A 21,329-nucleotide genomic window follows, 5' to 3' on the forward strand; every position below is an offset into this window, starting at 1 on the left:
CTTGAATATTTTAAATATGTAATAAAAAATAACTTTAATAAAGCGAAAACATGAAATAAATTGACATTTCGTCTAAAATGTGACATTTCTCAAAAGCGAAGTAATTGATTTTCGATTTTTTTCTTCTATTAGGTACAACCACTGATAAATATAGAAATTTTTCCCACATATGCCAAAATGGTGTTCTTTAGGGTTCAAATTATATTTAAAGTTATGTCAGTAGTTGCACAGAGTTTTATTCGATTTTTACACTTTTTCAAAATTTAACCTTCAAAAACAAAAGAAAACAAATATTTTGTGGTTAATTTCTCAATTTCCTTCCATAAAATCTGTGCAACGACTGATATAAATTGAAATATAATTTGAACCCTAAAGAACACCACTTTCGCATAAGTGGGAAAAATTTCTTTATTTATCAGTGGTTGTGATAAAAGAAAAAAATCGAAAATCAGTTACTTCGCTTTTGAGAAAAACACATATTAGACGAAATTTCAATTTATTTAATGTTTTCGCTTTATTAAAGTTATTTTTTATTACATATTTGAAATATTCAAGAAAAAACAAGTCATTTTCATATATTACATTATTTTTTATCTTTTGGTATAAGGGAGTTAAAAGTGTTTCAAAAATCCTTTGCTTCCGAAGATCTTAAATTTAAAAAAATCATAACTTTTATAATTTTGATCAAATAAAAAAATTAAAAAACATGTAATTACTTTTCTTTATATAGAATTCGAAAAAAATTGTTTTAATACAAAAAAATTTTTGAGTGAAACTTTTACTGAAAATGCCCCATATACATCAATCGATTCGTCTTGATAAAAAGAATAAGATTTTTGATTTATTTTTCAATAAATAATATTTTATTGTACAGCAACATGATTTTTAAGAAAAAATGAATTTTTATTGAAAAACAAATTTTAGTGTTCTTAAATTCTCGAGAATTTAAGTTGGGGTAATTTCCCTGAGGAAATTACGATAATTTAATTTTTTAAAGAGAATATAAGAGAATTTAAGAGAATATTGAGAATTTAAGTTTATTTATTTAAATAATGTATATTTATTATTTTTATTAATATAAATACATATAATTCAGCACAATTGCGATGATTACTTTTATCTAAAAAAATTCTTCAAGTTATATATGTAAATAAAAAAAAGTAAAACCACAAATTTTTTAAGTTATAAATTTAATGTCATTTGCATTTATAAGGTTTATAAAATATGCGTTACTTAATACGAATAAAAGTTTAGATACTTTTGAATATAGATAAATAAAGAATAAGGATTATATTTAACATTATATACAATGAATTAAAAAATTTTTTAAATAAATATTTTGAAATTATTTGTGAATAAAGGCTTTCTGTCAGCTCTGCTGCGAGAGTAAGAGAGAAAAACCATTTAATTTGAATTTTCTGACTCTCTTGCTCTTATGTGTTACCATGACAACCTGCAGTCAGTAGAGCTGTGCTCTACCTTTAATATATAGCATTTGTGGCATATTCTTGTTTACAAAATTTACAGAAGAATTTAATTGTTTTTGTATTCATTGCTTTTAAAATATTTCCATTTTACACTCTTTGGTTTTGTCATTTTTTAAATCTTTAAAAATATAGCCACTTTAATTAACAAAATAACAACTACTAAATAAAAACGCAACGTCGGACAATCGAATTTACCACAGTGTAACGACAAAAGTGAGGTTATGTCACATTCTCTTAAATTCTCAGAGAATTTAATCGTCGGTTATATTCTCGGTAATATTCTCGTTCTCGGTAATATTCTCTGGGTAATATAACCGACTTAGAACACTAACTAGGGTTAAAGCTATGAAAAAATGAGGGACTAACTCTGCTGGGGCTCAAAACCCAGGACCTCGAAACCTCGAAATCCCTGTCTTACTAATGAGTTGACAATGTTTCGTGAAAAATTCTGGGAAAATTTGAAAATGAATTTTTATTAAAAGTGCAAATTTTTTGTCTATAATTGGTTTTAATTCTATAAATTTAAATACAATATATACTTTATATATACCAATCGATCCGTCTTGGTGCAAAGAATAAGATTTTAGAAATAAATGACCCACAAAGCACAGTATTTTTCTGCAAGTTTTCCATGCAAAGTTCGCAAGTTCGCATCCAAGTTTGCAGCAAACTTGCATACAAATAAAAATGTCACCCTCTTGGCAAGTTTGCAATGAAAACTTAAGGAAAATTTGCAGCAAACTTTCTAAAATGCCTAAAAAATTAAAAAAAATTTTTTTTTTAAATTGCATATATTTTGATGAACGATGCCTTCCCTGTAGGGAAGGTGACTAAAATATAGTGCGCAGCTCTAGATGTCATAGTAAACTACTGCGCATACATTTAAGTTTTTGCTATTTGGCGCAAGTTTGCTGCAAACTTGCGAAATTTGCATGGAAAACATGTAGCAAACTTGCAGAAAATGTCTGTGCTTTGTGGGGAGTAAGATTTTCTTATACTAACGCAGTCGACGGCCGTCTCCTTTGTCATTCTCTGCCATTTTTCAATTCAGTTCCCTGCCTAATTTTTAATTAATTACAATTTTTATTTTTTCTTTGTGTATTTGATATACAATTAAACTTACACAAACATATAAGCCTAAGGTATATGAATCTGGCGAACGCTAAGCATTAAATAGGGCTCAGCTTAAAAAAATCTTTAACTGTTCAACGCAATTTCTAAATTTAGTTTGCTATCTAATTTTGAATTAATTCTAATAACTTTAATTTCTTTACATTTAAATTAGATTTAAACTCCTTCTATATTTATAATTAAATTCTTTGTTACTACTATTATTAATAATTATTTATTATTTTCAATAATATTGATTTCTATTTATTTATTCTAATTGCTTTTTTAATAAACATAAATTAATAAATACACAGAGAAAATTTTATCTGTAGCCATTACAGAACTGTCACGGTACTGCTCGGACGAAATGCCACGAACAATAATGGTTAAATAAAATTGCCTATTAATAAAGACGGAATAAAAATGGAAAAAATTATGATCGTACCCTTATTAACTACAGATCTGTTTTGTAAAATAAGAAACCAGTGACACCTGCGCAGAAAAGGCGCAGGCGTGCCCCGTTCACAAACAGTTCTGTAATCATAACGGATCACAACTGTAATTCTGATTTCATAAAGTAAAAAATAAAAATTAAACATTAAACACAAAACGCGGAAGAAAAATTAAAAATCCAAAAACACCCATAACGTCAACCCAACTCAAACAGTTTTTTTCGCGAATCGAGTTAACCGCATCAAATCTGCAACAACAAAATCGCGAATTTAAAGAGCAAATGTACACCACATTTACTCAACACCTAAGACAATCACGCGAACAAATGCAATCGTTACATGATGAAAACCATCACGAAATAAACGCATTGCGAAAAGAGACATCAAAAGCGATAGAGGCCCTCAGTCAAAAAGTGTCTCAGTTGCAAACAAAACAAGTGCAGTGGCCTTGGCATGACTCACGCTGGGAGTACGACGTCAGCGGCGAGCACGTTGTCATACCAACGTCGCTCCCCCCTACGTGTACTACTGCCACGGTAACCACCGCGTTCACCACCACTCAAAAATCACAGAGTACAGCAAGGGCCTCACACACAACTGTGCCCCCACTATCTTTTTTGACACCTTCGATAAGAGCTCCTCTTCCTAATCGCACTCTTCACTTTCAAGACGAACTAAATTTTTTTAATCCAACTCCTTCGCAAAATCTTATCCAACCTCTAATTCCCCAACCACCAATGATTCCCCCACCACAGGTAGAAACACCTACACAACAAACACGTAACAATTTTACAAATTTACATAAAATTATAAAATCATGGGATTTAAAATTCCCCGACAAACTAGACGCGGACGAATTTCTTGACGAGTTTGAACGTAAATTAAACGTATCAGCCATTAATCCTGACGACGCGCTCGCGATAATGTCACAAGTATTTTCCGACACAGCTTACACATGGTTCTCTACATTCAGAAACACATGGCGAACGTAAACTGAATTTTCTTTAAAATTCAGGAAAACATTTGGTGATTCTAACGATGATCAAAGAATCACAAACAAAATACAACGCGCGGTACAACTCGAAACCGAATCCGGTATCGAATTCGTCATTCGGATAGAATCTCTTTTTAATAAATTCCAAGAAAAAGTCCCCGAAAAAAATCAGTTGGACAAGATTTACTCTGCGCTCCATTCCGAATTAATTTTGCAATTCGATCGCGATAGTTTTTTAACATACGACGGTTTAATTGACAAAATCCGGAAATATGAGGAAAAAATTGCAACAATGCAATTAACAACAAAATTAAGAGAAATCGATTCGAAAAGGTCTCGTAACACACGTGGTAAAAATCAACTTAACGCGGTCGAAACAACTTCGCCCCCTACCGTTGAAAATTTACCAACCACCCATGCCACAGAAACAAAAAACGAAACGAAGCAAAAAGCAGCGAAAAATATAAAAAAGCAAAGTAAAAGCGAAAATAAACAAGATTCGAATAAAACCGAAATTTATAAACGCCAACTTATCAAACTTGAACAAAAGTTGTATGGCGAAAATTCCAAAACCGAAAACCCAAAAATAGCCCCGATAGTAAATCAAAAAAACCAACTTCTGATAAAAGTAAATCGCGTCGCCGATCTTCTTCTCGATCTTCATACTTCTCAAGCTCTGCTTCGTCGCAGAAGGAGGGGGAAAGACGTCGATCGTCTTGGCGTAGAGATAGTGATAACAATAAAAAATCACAAAACCACAGCGGTCGTGGTAACGGTCATCGTGGTGGCAATAATAATCGCAGACGCGGTTATCAACGTGGATATTACAATAATCACGGTTATCAGAATCATGATTATTATCAACACGGTTCCAATTTCCCCCCACATTGTCAACCGAACTGTCAGTGTAACGCGCAAGCATCTCAGCCAAATTTTCCGCCGAATGCACCTCCGCCGCACCCGATGCAGTCTTGGTACGGGAATACCAACCGTAATTATCCTGAAAATTTCGGCAATAATTCTCAAAATCATTGCAACCAAAAAAACGAGAAGGACGCCAGGAGAGAATAAATCTCCCTGGCGAACCTTTTCACAAAATTGAAAGTAAACAAAACCCTGTAAAATCGATTATTGACGGAGACAAACAAATCCCGACAACCAGCTGTCATAAAAATGCTGACAAATTCACGTGTATTCCCCGAAATGCATTAGCGCTACACAATGCGCATGCCGGTGGGAATTTCACTAGTGATTCTGAAAGCGACTATGACAATTGTCACTACTCGGAATCCGAAACTGAATACTCGGCCTCTGACTCTGATGAGGAACCTCCCCCCACCAATCCTACGCGATTACCTGGTTCGAGCATTTCCTCACTATCGTCATTGCCTTCGAATAATTTTTCAAACCACTTATTCGCGTTAGAAAATAAATTCAAAAATAAAGTGTTCAAAGGGCCAGGATTGCCCTCACCGTCTCAAGAACGTCATATTATCTCAACTACGGTAATGATAGGTGAAAATAAATTCCCCGCTCTCCTCGACACCGGCAGTGATCGCACGTTCATGTCAGGAGAATCATTCGATAAAATAAAACAATTTTTAAAAGGTAAACCCGTTCATGATGAGATAACCCGCGCTGGCGTACAGCTCGCTCACCGCGACCACGTGGCCACGCCCCGTTACTCAGTAAAATTCGAAATTTAAATAAATGACTGTTATGGTGAAGTTTGGTTTGCAGTCCTCGATGGACTCACCACCCCCATAATTTTAGGTATGGATTTTTTAACCACGTGGAAAGTCATATTTGACGCCACTAGGTGTTATTGGTCCATAAAAGGTTCAAAAATACAAAACCCTTTGAGTTCAGTAAATAATTCGCGCAACTCCCTAAATTCAATTCAATTGATTGAATTGACAACAGATCAAAGAAAAACTCTTAATGAATTTCTAGACGAAAAATTGTCTAAATTTACCGCGGGAAAAGGTGTCACAAATTTGACTACACACGCTATCGAGTTAACAGACCCGACTCCTTTTAAAATTAAACCATATCGACGTAGTATGGAAGCTAATAAAATAATCGATGCTCAGGTAGACAAATATTTAGAAAAAAAATTTATAGTACGAAGTAACGGTCGTTTTGCTAGTCCTGTAGTATTGACATACCGTAAGGACGGCAGGCCAAGAGTCTGCATGGACTACCGTAAATTAAACAAAAATACGAAAAAGTCGGCTTATCCTTTGCCACGTATGGATGCAATACTAGACGCGTTATCAGAAGCTAATATCATTAGTACAATAGACCTCACCGACGCCTTCCACCACATTCCTATCGATCCCAAATCACGTGAATATACAGCTTTCACTATTCCGGGAAAAGGACAATTTGAATGGGTCCGAATGCCCTTCGGTTTGACAAACGCGCCGGCCACATTTCAATCCTTAACCGACCGATTAAAAGAAAAATTCGTAGAGTATATCAGAAAACACAATTTTCCAGAACGTTATATAGATCAGGTTCACGCGTATCTAGATGATTGGATAATCATCTCAAGGACGTTTGAAGAGCATATCTTGTTGCTAGACATTATTTTCACAATCCTTCAAGATGCAGGTTTGTCGATAAATAGAGAAAAATCTCATTTCGCGAAATCTTCCGTTGAGTATCTCCGTCTTCTCCTCGACACAGATGGTCTCAAACCAAATCCAAAGCGCATAGAACCGATTCTCGAGCGTCCAACCCCGCGAAACCGTAAAGAATTACGTCGATTCAACGGATCCGTGAATTGGTACCACAGACACTTACGCAATATCGCACGTGTTCAAGGGCCGCTAAATAAATTAGCAAGCCCTAAGGTCTCATGGAAATGGACAAACGAACATGAAAACGCGTATCAAGAAGTCAAAAAAGCATTAAAAAATGCTCTAACCTTAAACGCACCGCGCCCGAATTTACCTTTCTTTTTATACACGGACGCGAGTGACACAGGGATTGGAGCGATCCTCACACAAAAGGGCGAAGATCGCGAATACTTAATTACGTGCGTGAGCAGACCACTCAGAGGTGCAGAATTGAACTACACCACTACTGAGAAGGAATGCTTGGTTGTAATTTTCGCTATCAAGAAACTCCGTTGTTATCTTGAAGCCACCGAGTTTACAGTCATAACCGACCACTCGAGTTTGATTTGGCTTCAAGGTATCAAGGACCCTCGTGGCAGGCTCGCTCGTTGGGCTTTAGAATTATCCGCGAACCGCGTGAAAATCGAGCACCGTTAAAGGTACTATGAACGAGGCGCCGGACACTTTGTCACGCCTCTACGAAGAATTTTCGGAAGACACACCCCCCTCACAGCTACTACTTACTCGTAATATGTCATGGTACGATGAGATGGTAACACGTGTTCAAAGCAATCCCACCCGTCACAACAAATACAGACTTGATAGCGACAACACGTTATACTATTACAAACCAAATCACCTTAAAGAATGCATAGGTGATAACAATGCATGGAAAAAGGTTTTACGCAAAACGGAAATTATTCCTATTATTAAGAAATATCACGATACCCCTCAATCCGCGCACCCTGGAATTGGTAAAACATATTTACTAATTCTTAGACATTATTATTGGCCCGGTATGCGTGAGGACGTAAAAAGATACATTAACGAGTGCGAAATTTGCTTAAAATGCAAGTCAAAAAATTATCCACAACAGGGTTTAATGTATCCTCGTAAATTTTCTGAACCTTGGGATGTTGTTTCGTTAGACATTGTAGGCCCATTACCTCGGTCAAAAACAGGGAAATCATATATTTTAGTATGCGAAGACATATACACGCGTTACTTAGAATGCTTTCCACTATCGAAAGCCGATGGCCCTAAAATTGTAAAATCTTTGAATACATTAATAAATAAATGGGGAACATCGAAAACGTTTATTACGGATAACGGAACGGAGTTCGTGAACCGTACGATCTCGAAGTTTTTATTAGAAATCGGATCTGATCAGCGAACCACACCCGTATATCATCCGCAATCAAACCCGGTTGAACGTGTTAACCGTAACCTAGAAACAATGATAGCAAGCCTCCTTGGTAACAATCATCGTGAATGGGACGTGTTTTTAGAAGAAATTCAATTCGCATACAACACTACAGTACACACCTCACTAGGGCTGTTTTCGGCATGGTCATGGATCGCGATCCGGATCACAAAGTAACCAATCACAGCATAGGAAAAGTGATCTGGATCACGATCCATCGCGATCCATGACCATGCCGAAAACGGCCTAGGAGTCTCCCCCGCTTATTTGAACTTTGCTCGTGAGCCAAGACGCGTTGGTGAACAAGTAAATGACACAAAAACAAATTCGACTATTGACACGAATACCCCCGACTGGTTAGAACGCGTAAACCGTGTAAACGTACTTCGTGAAAAAGTTGAAAATTAATGGCAAAAGCTAGCAAGAAGCAGAGTAAAATTTATAATAAAACAAAACAAGAAAATATAAATTTCGAGCTCGGAGATTACGTGTTCTATCCGAACAATACTTTGTCCAATGCAGCTCGCGCTTTCAGCTCTAAACTGGCAGCGCGTTATAAAGGACCAGCAGTAATAATCGAAAAATTATCTCCCATGGTAGTCATTATCGGCGATCAAAATGGCAAAAAAATTGGCAAATATCATGTCAATGACTTAAAAGTTGCTAGAAAAAATCTTCGATCGCGTACTATTGTGTAAAAATTTTTCAGATACTGTCATGGAATCGAATAACGCGTTACCACTTCCAACCACTGCGGAAATCAAAATACTACGCTTCCAACTGACGTCAACTGAAATCAGCCCCGGGGACCCAATTCCAACTCCCTTAGAAGAGACTTCTGGACTTGTCCTTCTTCGTAGAGAGGAGCTAGAGGGAATTCTCGCCTCCCTTGAGACCACCAACACACGGCTTAAGGAAGCTCTTCAACACGCAGACGATCTGCAGAAGAAGTATGAATTGTTAGCGTCAACATCCACTGGAAAAATCGCTTCTAATGAAGGACTAGTACAAGCCCTTCTTAAACAATCCAGAGAGCGCCAAAATACTTACGAAAAAATGGAAGCTACTCAAATAAAATTACAAGAATCTCAGAAGAAGGTTGAAGAACTAGAAGCAGAGCTCACAGCATTTAACTACGACTGGGACAGCTTACTTGCAGACCACGAGAAAATTAAACCACTGGCTAAACTGAGCAAACGTTATAAGGAATATTTTGCTCAGAAGTTAAGCGAGGTTTACCACGCTCAGGCCCAACTACGTGAACCGGCATTGAGACCCAAACCACCTCCCGGCTGTCTCAATTGCGGTGCAATGGGACACTGTCAATACGCGTGTCCACAAGAATATAATGGAAAATTTTGCCAGGAGTGCAAAACCAAGCTTACCCGAGCATCTCAAGTGCAAAAGGTGCAGATCTCCACGAAATATGCCAGATCCCCACTGCTCACTTTGCCGTCAACAACTGGTAGAAAAAGCTATTGCAACCAGGAGAAAGGTGGCTACGGAAATCGAAGCTGAGCGCAACCGTAATCGATTTGTACCAAACCAGGTACGACCATCAGCACCGTCTGTAATTTGCTCGGTACGACAACCTGGATTCTCCGGAATTCGTACTATGAGATCACCTGGACCAACAGTGGAAGCTGTACCGACACCAAGCAGTTCTTCTGAAGATGACGCAATCTCAGTATCCTCCCAAAGTGCCCCTCTTGCTATTGGCAATCAGCCCAACACAAATGAAGAAGAAGGAACTGCAACTGCACCACCAGAAGCTGCTGAGGAAAACAACAGCCCCCCACCGAATCCTTAAGTACCGCGTTGTTCGATGACATGTTAGCATCACAATTCTCCGAAGCAATATCTCACGTGTTATTAACTACCTCAAAAAAAAAATAATATACATATATATTTTTTTTATTTTTTTTACCAGTATTATACCAAAATGGTTACAGACATATTTTTTTTACGCGTTCATCTTAGTCATGTTCGTTCTACGAAATTAATATCGAGACAATAGGTTTAATTCAAAAAAAAAAAAAAAATTTTTCTTATTTTAAGTAATAAAAATAAAAGTGTGAATGGATAAACTTGTGTGACTTGTCAAATAATTAGTATCAATCTAATATACGCAGTTGCAAACAATTGATAAAGATTTCGTTACTCACTTCATAATTTAAAATTGTCCGATTATTTTCTTTTCAAATATATTTACTTTAATTTTCTTGAGACAACGGATGCTGAACAACTAGTCAAGCTTAAGGATTAACGCGTAGCAACCGCAATTAAGAAGGAGGGAGTGTAACGATCAAAATCGTCACTCGTCAATAGTTCATATAATCTAATACCCGTTTCTACCCGTTCATCCTTCTCCGAAATAATTATTGTAATTTGTATTATCCCGCGCGACTGAGTTGCAGGTGGCGTCTGTATCACATAGCAGACGACAAAACCGCGTGTAACGAAAAGCTGCCGGGAAGCGGCAGAAAGATTTGCGTGTTGAGACAACAAAGTCGTGCTGCGTCACGACATTTCTTTTGACTGTATAATTAAATTCTTCTAAATAGAAATATATAAAAATAACGTGTTATATAAGTGTGTTATTCTTATTGTTGTTCACCATTCTTATTATACAACGGAGACGCGGCTGAGTTCTAATTTCAACTCTTGGATTAACGAGGGATTTACACCGGTAAGTTTGACAGTGTTCAATTTCTTAAGCACCGTTGTCACCTGATTATTTGCAACTGCTTCTCTCAGCCGAACGTCTCAAAATTTCTCAACATTGCTGGTAACTGGTGAAAATTTTTCTCGTATTGTGTGCTTCATTCTCGAGTCCTACCCACGTGTTTTATTAAAATTAAAATAAATCTTAAATCTCAAGAAAGTCGCCACAACATACATACATTTAATTTCGCTCGCTTATATATACATATATTCCTAACACTAACCTAAACTAACGCAGTATAAACATTAACGCACTATACTATTACATTCGCTATATTAAGTATATTCCGAACTGCTCTTATATACTAACTTCTCAAATTCTTTTGATCTTGCGAGAAACGTAATACCTAATAAGAAGTTAATCAATTTGATAAAACTTTAACTTTAAAAATTAATTAATGCTTTTAAAAAATCAATTATGATCAGGGTCAATTTTATATATGACAAGAAAGTAGTAATTTACTAATATTCTTAAAATTAGTTACTTGATTCTATAATAATAAATTTGAATTAACACAAATTTTTTAATTATATTTAATAAAATTATTAATTATTATATATTTCGAAAAATTTTCTATTTAGATGTAATTATTAAAGTTTTAATTTCTTTTATTTTTACAGTATTTTAACATTTAAATCTATATCTTTGAAATTAATAATTTATTGTCAATAAAAAATTATTAATTTAAAAAAATTAAATATTAATAATTTATATTCATTTGAATTATTTATATGCTTTTATAAATAATTAAATTCAAATTATTTATTAATTTAGAACGTTTTATCATGCATTTAAAAATTAATATAAGTTTGTAAATTTTTTGTTACAAATTTTATTTGCAAATAAAATTATTACATTAAATTAAAATATAAAAATTACAGGATTACTTAAGCCAAAATTTTATTTATGTAATTAAAATCGTCCTGTAAACATTTTTTTCAACATTTTTTAAATTGAATTCTACCCATTCAATGCAATCTTTATTTATTATTTTAAATGCATGATAATGCTCATCTAAATAATAGTCGCAAAGGTATTTTGTAATTATTTTGCAGTCATTTTCAGTTAAAAAAATTGTTTCGACAATGTGGAATTCAGGTCCTTCTGGTTACTATACGATTTACTACAGTATTACGTAATTACTATACACTTTGACGTCAGGCGCACACGTAAACTCACTACTAAGGCACCACATTTAATAACGCTACAAGTCAGTTCTGTCATCGCTTACCATTCGAACCTTACTAAGAACAAAACTTAAATTCGGAAGCAAAGTACAGTAGGTTTCGTGACATGTTACAGATGCGTTCTGTAATTTAAGCAGATCTGTTTTGAAAAGTAGTAGAACTGCTCTGTAGCTGTAACAAAAGTAGTCTAAAATGGTCGTTTCGTCTGAGCAGTACAGAAAAGTTTTGTAACCGCTACAAATAAATTTTTCTCCGTGTATATACCATTTGTCTAGTTTTAATTATCAGATGCTGAATTAGAATTTATGTTCATTATTATTAATAATATTAAAAAACGTTTATTGTTTATTTAATTTTCTTAATTACTTTTAATTAAAAAATGAAAAAAAATAAATATTTATTTTTTATCAATTTCAAAAAAGGCTATCAGCATTTTTAATGTTAGCGCCAACAATTGGACAACCGCAGCTCCATCTGCAACATGCACTTTGCTTATGAGTATGCCTTTCTCCAATGCTTTTTTCCTAATCGCGCTGCGAGTTCTCTTTGATATTTTCAATATTTGACCTTGCCCATGCCTTTATGCATTTTTTTGGTAGGAAATATATACCATTTGTGTAGTTTTAATTATCTGATGATGAATTAGAATTTATGTTCATTATTATTAATAATATTAAAAAACGTTTATTGTTTATTTAATTTTCTTAATTACTTTTAATTAAAAAATGAATAAAAATAAATATTTATTTTTTATTAATTTCAAAAAGGCTTTTTTTGGTAGGACAGCAACATAATTTTGCGGAAAGAACTCATTTTTTGATAAAAATGCGAATTTTTCAGCTTAAATTGTGATTAACCCTATAAATTCTCATACAATTTATACTTTATATATATTAATTGATTCGTCTTGATGCAAAGAATAAGATTTTATTATATATTAACTTCAATAACCAACTTAAAACAATTTAAAAAAAAAAATTTCTGAGAATTTTGTAAAGTTTATCAATCCATTTCGAGATATTTTTATGATAAATATACCTGGTAAATTTTAGCCGAATTCGTTAAAACCTCTTCGAGTTATCGTGTTCACAAAAATTGGGAACCACACACATACATACATCCGGACAATTGTTCAGGGTTTTATATAACATAGTCCTATATAGAAAAAAATTTGTTAAAAGGATTTTTAAAAATTTTGTAAATTAATCGACTACAAAGCTTCCTCACGAGGAAGCAAAAAGCATCTAGATTCATTTTTTGAAGGAGTTATCATTGTTTTTGTGCGGGTTTGTTTTTTAATAGCTCGAGGTGTTAGCGGTCGCACAATTTCCGCCAGTAGTGTACATAAAAAACTTAACCTATTATACATTATTCTTAAAATCTACCGCAACTTACTCACTCTACCTAGCTTGCAACTACCTACTCTTACAATCTAACAAACTAAAAACTATTTCTGAATTACATGCATCAAAAAATAGCATTTTTTCTAAATAAATATTTAAATATACCTATTTATTTTATCTACACTTCAGGAATTAAAATATATCAAATAATTTCAACGTAACGCATTTTCAAAATTTAACTATTTTCAAAAATTACAAAAGTAATTCTTTCAAAATTTAACTATTTTCAAAAATTACAAAAGTAATTCTTTCAAAATTCAATCATTTTCCTGTTGAAGTTTATGAATAAAAATTTTCAAAAATTTAATCATTTTATTTTATTCAATTCTAAATTAATTCTTAGTAGAAAGTTCTACTAGAATTCAATTATTTTTATTTTATTTATTTATTTGTGTATACACCCGTCTTAAGCCTACAATCTTGGCTATACAAGTGTTTTTACAACCGTCGAAAATTTTTTCTTACAAACATTTCTTAAATTATCTAATACTAAATTTTGCGCCTACAGAGCGACTTGAGAATTAAGAGTACTCGTATTTGCCTGGACCACCCATCTAATGGGTTTTCTCGCCAGTGGAGAGGGAAACTGTAGAAAACCTTTCCTGAGTACAACCGGTTTATCGACAGTCGAGTTCTAATGGTGTGTACCGGACAATAATCGACGGTGCACATCATTATATATAAGTGTTTATTTAAAGTATACAGTTGATTATTACAACAAAAGAAAAATATAAAGAAATAACAAGAAAGGTATAAATGAAATAATTAGCATCTAGTCTCTCGTTCCAAAAACATAGAAAAAATTAAGTTTACAAAGCGTTTAGGAGGCGAGTCAAAAATTCCGGAAAGAACATTCTACCAAAAAGACTTCAGGTCCGTGCACGCCAGAAGCTGTGAGAAAAAAGAAGTTCTAATAGCGTTAAATTGAGGGCAAGTCACTAAGAAATGATAAAAGTCCTCATTACGCTCATCGCAGAACATGCAATTTCCCCCCTTCGGTAATTTGAATTTAGATTTATTAATAATTATAAAATTTACATGGGTGTTCAAAAATCTAACTTGGGCAAAAGCTCTTTTAACATCTAAACCCGACCAGATACAAAGATACTGCTGGGGCCCCCTTTTTAATGAGATATGAGGCCAAATTTCCGAGCTCCTTGATTTCTCGCGAGCTTTATGATCTCTCTCAAACAAAAAGTTTCCGTCATCATGAAGAATCAGGTCCCTGTTAATAAATAAATTTTTCAAAGAAATGGAATTCCAGAGATCAAGCCGGTTGCACTCTACAAAATAATGTTTTAAACTATTAAACCAATTTCCGCAATTTCTCATTGATTGAGACAATTCGATAAGGCGAAGGAGACACAGTCTTGGGTACCGAGAAAAGTCCATATTATAAATTTGAGAAATCCAAGACAGCGTTCTCTTCAGAATTAAAAAGGAAATTAGTAAGCAACCCGTTTCGAGACGTACCGCATAGCTTGGGGTACACCGCGGTAGCAATAGTAAATTTTTTAAAAAAGAGACCTGAACCTTCTCAACTGCATCTAAGTGATCATGACCCCAAACCTGAATCGCGTAAATCATTGTACTTAAAAAAAACTGTTAAAAAGTCTGGCGTACACCGACCACGAGTCTGCCCCAGTACGAAAAATTGCATTCATGGTCACACCCGCAGCAGAGTTGGCTGAGCTCGCGAACTTACTTGCAGCCGGCGTGAAAGAGCCGAACCTAGAGAAAATAACCCCCAAATATTCATACTCGTTTACATTTTTGATTTTTTCAGAGCCAAACTTAAAAGATTTCAGGTGTCTTAACGAAGAATTGTGAACCCTATTAAAAATTACAATTTTTGTCTTATTCACATTGACAGATTAGTATATTGTGCAACAAGTACAGAAAGAAGCTGTTTTCCGACGAGTGCAAAATTTGCTGCTCCGAGCGAAGCGAGGGCAGTAAGTTGCACGAAGTGCAAAAAATCTTCTTTTGTACGTGTAGCACACAGTACTTTGTGCAACACCTGTTTACCGAAAAAAGTAATTTTTTTACTTATCTAATCAATAAATATAGTTTTATGTTGATTATAGTGTATATTATACTGTTTGCAGAAAAGTGTGCTGGAAAGTACACTTTCCTACACAGTGTGCGGAAAAGTAATCAAAAGTGTGCAGAAATTGACCACTTTTTACTGCATTTATGTTAAAGAAAAGTATCTCTTTTCCAGCAGGTATTGCATAAAATTTATTTTCACAACAGTATGCGTGAAGCGCTGATAATTTTTTTGATAGTTCCGAAGGAGAGTCTGAAAGTAAAACAAGGTCGTCCGTATATGCCAATAACAGAATTTCAACATTACTATTAATACTTAAACCTCTACAGCCGCGATCAATTAGGAATTGTTCCAAATCATATAATATTCTTTGATCTGTCATCTCTGTTTAATCTCTCCACTAATTTTTCCACTTTATGAGTTCTAACCGATAAAAAGGAAATAGAAGCAGCTGTAACAGATGAGGCTTTAGCAATTGCCTTCACCTCCTTATTCAGTTTCTTGTGAGAAACTATTAGAGTTTTAATGTCATTTGATAATTGTAAAATGACAGATTCCAAGTTCGATTCCATTTTCCCAAAAAAACAGATCCGATCAGAAACACAATACAACAAAATCACAATAAAAAGTGCATAGAAACGAGAAGGAGAACTGATAACCACAGGATAAATAAATTAAACACAAATAGACTTCAACTAACAAGAACTTTGACAGAACGCGTGACAACACGACCGAACTCTGTGAAGGTTGACACGAGACCGCACATCATTATACCTCGACGTCAAACCTCCCGCTCAGTTTATCTCACGTGCCGGAAAAATACCAAGCAACAGACATTCTTTTAATGAGCAATTTCCAAGGTCGTTTCATCAGCAACAAAAGCACTGTCTATTCTCTTCGCGTCTGCAAAGTAATTTTCAAACGCATTAACCCTAAAAATGATATATACCTCTTTAGTTCTTTCCAGCATGACTTATGCTTGTTTTATATCAATTCCATACTTTGATAAATATAATGACGATCTAGAGAAAGTTCAAAAAAGATTCTTAAAATACCTTGCTTATAAGTGTGATGGTTCCTATCCGGCTCCTGGTTCAGATTATAAATGTCTTTGTCAGCGATTTAACTTCCATTCCATCGCCAAAAAAAAGAATTTTAATGGCAACAATATTTATATATAAATATATTCTTTTTTCTTTTTTTTTTGCTTAGGGACTTTTGGGAAATCTGCCTACAGATACCTTGGATTCCGCACTCCAAGGTTATGTGGGGTTGGTACAATGAAACAAAAGAAAATATTAAAAAAAGATAAAAAAATAAATGTTATAATAAATTTAATAAACTGGCGACCTACTACCAGCCCGACCCACTAAAACCCGTAACCCTTCTTCTGGAGCCCTTTACCCTCCCTCGGAACTGTCGTAAGACTTTAGCCTTCGAGGGTGGCGCTCCAACTCTGTCGCTTATGCGACCTTCTCCCTTTCTCTGCGGTCCTTCTGCGTCCGTAGTTAAAAAAATAATTAAAACTATTACAAAGTCCAAGCGGAATTCACAGCACAACAACAATAAAAAAAAAAAATTTTAAGAAGTGTAAAGAGTCAAAAGATAAAATTGTAAACGGATATAAAAAAGAAAAGAAAAAAAAAGTAAACACGTATATAATGTTGAAAAAATATAACTGTATAAAGACGAATAAAAAACACAAAACAAATTAAAAAATGTATAAGGACAAATAAATTACAAAATAAATTAATAAAAAACAAACAAATTAAAAGCTGTTTAAATCACGCTTTTTGGCGGCCGTCGAGATCCTTCCTCGACATAACCGAGGTTACAAAGTTCTCGACTCGCTCCTTTTAATACTTCTTATTTGCTTTTAATTCTTGCGAGAGTCTTCTTCGCCTCTTCAAAGGCCGTCCTGAAGACTCCGCATCCTCCGCTGCCTGCAATATGGGTGGTTGACACCTTATTGCCAAACTTTTCCTTGCATAAAAAGCAACTTGGGCTCTTCTTACAGTTGGAGAACCTGTGACCGGCTTCACCGCACTTAAAGCACGCAGCCGATCTGTCCACCTTCTGACATTTTACTTCAATATGACCGTATCCCAAGCATCGATGACACCGGACGACCATAACTCTTTTTTTAATTGGGCAACACATAAAACCAATTTTTACGTGTCCCAATTTCTCCAACCTGTTCGCCTCTTCCGGGTTGGTGACTACAACGGCGAGCTTCATCCCTCGGCGGTTGGGTCCTAAGACCGTCACTCTCCTGCATCCTGGCCTTCCTATCGCCTCCGACAACACTTGATGCACCTCGGCTTCTTGGGTAAGGCAATCCAAATCACGGATCTCGAGTGTAACTCTTCGATCCAACGACTGCACCTTACCCATGCTTCCAACCGCTTTGGTGACCTCAGCGGTGAAAGCGCCCTTGTCGGAGCCTCCTCTGATCTTAATCAGAAGGTCTCCCTTCTTTGTAGCTTTTGCTGCTACTATTCTCGTGTGGTAGTCGTCCGGGTTGACCTCTTTGCGAAGTTTACCCAGAACGTCAGCATACGTTAATCCTTGACCGACTCGGATTAGAACTGCGGATCTTTTTGACCCCGTTCTTTCCATTTGAGGAATCTTTTGATCTGGTACTTCCGTTTCCATTGGAGGAGCTTCCTCCTTTTTCCTCTTATCGGTTTGGGTTCGAGTCTCCCCTGGACTGTCACCCTCTCGCTTCCGTTTTTGAGCATCTCTTAGGACGCTTTTGAGATTACGCTTATAGGAACGCTCTCTCTTTTCCTTACGGTCCTTGCGGTTACACTCCGCACCGCTGAGAACGCATGCTAAATCAAAGTCCGACTCATCGGCTGCGACATGATTTACTTTTGCCTCTTTCAACAGGACTTCGATGGCTCTAAGTCCATCTTTTACCGCCCTGTTGACGTTCTTCTGAATGTCGCAAGATTTTATCATCTTTGCGACCTTTAACTCCATTTTGTCGAGGCAAGTCGCCTCTTCCTTTCTGAGCCGCGAGCATATCTCGCGAGTGGATAGCGCTATGTACGGTCTTTCCGCTACTGCAGCTTGACACACTCAGAAGGCTCGACGCACTTCCCTTTCTTATTCCTCCTCCTTCCACGATGTTCTGTGGATCCAATCTTTCCACGATCACCCGTGGTACTGCAAGAAATTGTGCGCCCCCACAATCCGCGCGCACTTGAGCATCAGTCTTGGGACCGATGGTGAGAATTCTTGTTTCCGGCCTGCTCACATGGGGTACTTTCTTTGAATTTTGTGAATCCATTCTTTCTTGCTGTTTGATTGCCCTTTAGTGAAAAGCCCCGCCACCACTGCAAGGTCTACCAAACATATCCATGATGCCAGTCGTGTCCGGCAGCGGGACCACTTCTCCCAGCACACTCCCCAAATTTCGTCCATGCTTAACTTAAAAATTCCCAGAATGGCTTCGCACCGTTTTAACTTTTAACTCCAACATCAACAATTGTTGATCTATAGATACAGCTACTGTATCTCCAATTTTTTTAGTTGTAATGGTATAAATCAATGTTTCTGTCTATGAAACCCGACTTAGACCTGTTTTTTCATCCATTAAAGAATTCACAAATACTATGGATTGTTACATTAAAGGTCTCATTAACGATTAATTGTTATACGACGGACAAATAAACCTTTGTATTCCATTTTAAATTAATCATAGAATTACGTAAAATCTTTTAAGAAATTTAGATTGTACTTCTCGTTACCCATTTATGATCCACTTTGGATCGCGGGATCATATGTTGTAAAAAAATAAAAATAAATAAAATTGAATTTTTTCGAAGAATTTTATTCAACTTTTTAAGAATAATTGCGTTTTTAGCAGACCTAATTAAAAGTATATGGTGGAGATTCCACGTCAGTTCAACACACTTATTTTCATGACTTGTTGGGATTTGGCTGTACTTTTGTAAATTTATTACTTTTAGAGTGATAAACAACTCCACCAAATATTTTTTCAAAATTTTGAAAATTACTAAAAATATGGCATTTTCAAAATTTTTGTCTTTTTTTTAAAGTGCTATAATTTTAGTTCTAATTAACCGATTTTAGATTTTAAAAAACGGATTTCTTTGGTTTTAAGTATATTTTATGTTAAAATTAATATAAAAAAAAAATTCAAAAATTTTTTTTTTTGAAATTTTGAAAAATTAAAAATCTGTTTTTGAAAAAACATCATCTTCGATTTTTTTCCAAATTTTACTAAATGGAAGGGCAAATGTGCTTTACATGTACTGTTAGTTTGATCTTGGGATCTCTAAGGGATTCGGAGTAAAAAAATAAAACGTAACCACATATTACTAACATATGGGGCAAAATTCCTCAACTGCCCAGGTAAAAAAAAGAATTTTCTCTAAACTTTGCTAAAATGTTACTATTATTAGTAAAAGTGTAAATATTAATTTTTTTGAATTTGATAAAATATTTTTTGAGTTATGGAGTTTCAAAATTTTGATGTTTTTAAAAATATCTTTTTTCGATTTAATATATTGATAAGTAAAATTAATCAAATTTAAAGTATGAATAGTGATTTTTAAAGGCGTTTTCACGGGCTATAAGCTGGTAATGAAAAAAAGTTGTTTTCTTTCAATTTCAAGTTGAAATTCAAGGTAAAATTCTTAATTTCAATATACAGTAGAACCCGGTTAATACGATCCCGTTTAATACGATTTCCCGCTTAAGACGCTCATTTATAATAGTCCCTGCAATTAAAGACATACATTTTATATCCCACCTAATACGTTTTCCTGCATTTTGTAACCTATCCCAATCGAAAGCTTACCTTTTGCTTCCTCGTGAAGAAGCTTTGTAGTCGTTTAATTTACAAAATTTTTAAAAACCCTTTTAACAAATTTTCTTCTATATGGGACTATGTTATATAAAACCCTGAACAATTGTCCGGATGTATGTATGTGTGTGTATGTTTATGTGTGTGTGTGGATCCCGATTTTTGTGAACACGATAACTCGAAGAGGTTTTAACGAATTTGGCTAAAATTTACCAGGTATATTTATCATAAAAATATCTCGAAATGGATTGATAGACTTTAAAAAATTCTCAGAAAAAATTTTTTTTTTGACTTTTTTTAAGTTGGTTATTGTAATAAAATCTTATTCTTTTCATCAAGACGAATCGATTGGTATATACAAAGTATAAATTGTATGACAATTTATAGAGTTAATCACAATTAAAACTGAAAAATTCGCATTTTTATCAAAAAATGAGTTCTTTCCGCAAAATTATGTTCCTGTATAAGAAAATCTTACTCATTTATTTCTAAAATCTTATTCTTTGCATCAAGACGAATGGATTGATGTATATAAACTATAAAGTATATATTCTATTGAAAATTATAGATTTAATTACAATTAAAGTTGAAAAATTCACTTTTTTACTAAACATTTTTTTGTTTATTTAGATTCATATTACTGTATTTAAGAGAATTTTATTCTTTCTATTAAGACGAATGAACTTTATTTTATAAATGTTAAATTGTATTAAAAATGATTTAAAATTGAAATATACTTATCGTTAATGCTTCCTCCACGAGCAAGCAAATTTTTTTTGCTGATCATTAAAGAGGAAGCAAAATGTTCATGTAATGAACATCTGGATTTACAACTTGTTTTCATATAAGCCATGTTAAAATCAGAGTGGGACCATGGAACTTTTTGAAAAAATTAATTATAAATCATCATTTTCTATGTAAAATAATGATAAATTATTATTTTCCTCAAAAATTCTCATGGTGCCAGTCTGATTTTTACATGGCTCATAGAAAAATGGTCACCAGCTTATAGCCCGTGAAAACCCCTTTAAAAATCA

The sequence above is a fragment of the Leptopilina heterotoma genome, unplaced genomic scaffold (genome assembly GCF_015476425.1).
Source record: "Leptopilina heterotoma isolate Lh14 unplaced genomic scaffold, ASM1547642v1 Lhet_396, whole genome shotgun sequence".
NCBI lineage: Eukaryota > Metazoa > Arthropoda > Insecta > Hymenoptera > Figitidae > Leptopilina > Leptopilina heterotoma.